Source organism: Grammomys surdaster, unplaced genomic scaffold (assembly GCF_004785775.1).
Source record: "Grammomys surdaster isolate TR1022 unplaced genomic scaffold, NIH_TR_1.0 126219, whole genome shotgun sequence".
Taxonomy (NCBI): Eukaryota; Metazoa; Chordata; class Mammalia; order Rodentia; family Muridae; genus Grammomys; species Grammomys surdaster.
Window position 1 is genome coordinate 8,191,645 of NW_021621022.1, and position 2,475 is coordinate 8,194,119.

Here is a 2,475-nt window from a genome sequence, read left to right on the forward strand (position 1 = left end):
TTACCATCCAAAAACCTGGCAAACTTAGGACTTCCTAGTTCTCCCTTTCTGCCCCTCAGATCTCATCAGCCAGATGTGTCTCTGGCCTCTGAAACAGCATCCTTTGGAGGCACACTGCCTCTGGAACTTTACCCCCAAACTGAGCCACTCTTGGGAATAAGAAGATGCCCTTATTGATCACTTCAGGTCAGAAAGGATAAGCTGAGTGTCTTGAGAAAGCCAGGACATAGGTCACCACAATCCCAGCCACCCCTTCCCTTTTTTCCTCTACCATCGCCCTATGTCTCTTGACATGTTAGAAATAAAAGCCCGTACACAACTCTACCCATCAAAATGACAGCCAACATCCAGTCCCAGTGCTAGGCACATGGCACATCTTCCATAGAGAGTCTCTGACAATTCAGTAGGGAGATGAACCCTGACACTTGAACCTGTCTATTCCCTTGATTTTGGCATCTTTCATCCTACAGTATGGTTCAGGTATGTCTTATCATTCTCAGGACATACACTGAGTAGACAAAAAATACTCCTAACGTAATAAGAATGTCTTTGGAAAAAGAGTTTCACATTCCTGTATAATAGCCTGAAAGTATTGCGGGTATCCTTGGTAAAGGAAAACTCATGCTGTTACTCAGGTTTGGATGCTCTCAATAGATTATGGAGAGCCAATACAGAAGGGCTATATTTAATTCTTCCAAAGTTTCTATTACAAAAGGTAATTAAGAGGCTACTTCTCTTAGGATAACAAGAAGTTACAAACCTGGGGACCTGTATGAGACCTAGCGTGTAATCTACTCTCTATATCCCATTTTGTAGGCCAGCAAAAGTGATCTAAATAAGTAACTTGTCCAGGAGTACAAAAGAGGTTGCTGGTACCAAACTTCGGATATGGATGCTAACTCTTTCACCTGCTCACTCTTCGTGTGTTTTGCATTGGTTTGCTTTTTACTTTGGTTTTTTTTTTTTCAATCAAGATCTTCATTTATAGCTCAAGTTAGCCTTGAATTCACTCTGTAATCCAGGGTGGCTTCAAACTTTCTGTGATCTTCCTGCCTTAGCCTCCCAGGTGCTGAAATTACAAATGTGAGATACTCCCACCTGGTCAATATTCTCACCTCTGTAATAAACTCTGAGGCTGATAAGATTCTTCTACTGCTGTTATTAGTCATATCTCTAAAAAAATCAGCAGTCTCCTATTCCCAACTCCAGCCAAGTACACAGCACATTAGAGTGCAGCCTTGTTGGCTGACTCCCCCCAGATGGTTTATACAAAGATTCCACATCACAAATAAGACAATCAGTAGTTACAGTCTTCCAGGCAGCATAGGTACCCCATTTCCAGTGCCTCAGACAGACAACTGAGCATAGAAGGGGCACACTTTAGGAGAATGGAAATACAGTGGCAGAAAGCTCAGAAGCACATGATTTTGAGGCAATAGCAGGATTAAGTAAAGAGACACCTCTACTTCCAAGAGCTGTCCTTGTGAGGAGCTGTCCCCCAGTGATCAGGAATACCAGCCCCTACAACTGTATGAGTGGCTTTCACCCTGGTATCCTCTGTCAGTAGCATCTATTTTTTTTTGTAGCATGTCTCTCTCAGCTTTCAGCTGCTAATAGAGGACCACTGGAGAGCAGTTGTGAATCCACAGGAGAATATTAGGTAAAGGAGCCCATACCACCCCCTGACAAAGCAGAGTCAGCACCAGAGAGTCTCAGGTGATGAAGAAGGGTTAACTCTGGTAACTATCTCCGTAATTCCTCCAGAAATGGAGTATAAAACAGAGGGTATTTGTGCATAGCTGTAATACTAACATTTAGGAGGCTGAGGCAGGAGGATTGTTATGAGTTCAAGGCCCACATGGAATAAATATAGTGAGCCCCAGGCCAGCCTGAATTATGAGTTTCTATCTCAGAGAGGGGGATGGGGGAAGAGGAGGAGAGAGTAGAAGAGAAGGAAGGAAGGAGGGAGAGAGGGAGGGAGGGTGGGAGGAAGAAAAAGAAAGAAAGAAAGAAAGAAAGAAAGAAAGAAAGAAAGAAAGAAAGAAGGAAGGAAGGAAGGACGGAGAGAGAGAGAGAGAGAGAGAGAGAGAGAGAGAGAGAGAGAGAGAGAGAGAGAGAGAGAGAGAGAGAGAGAAATGACGGTGGCTCATTTCCCAACACCCATACTCCTGCTCCAAGGGATGACACCCTCTTCTCGTCTGGTCTTCATGGTCTATATTCATGTACATACACACAGAGAGAAAGAGGGAATGAGGGAGGGAAGGGGAGAAAGAGAGAGAGAGAGAGAGAGAGAGAGGCTTTAAAAAATTAAATCTTGCAAAACGAAAAAGGCACACCCTTTTCAGGTTCCCTCCCTGGTACAGGTAACTGATCCTCTGTCTCTCAGTAAACCTTGTTTACTTGTAAAAATGAAGATGAAGATGAAGATGAAGAAGAAGAAGAAGAAGAAGAAGAAGAAGAAGAAGAAGAAGAAGA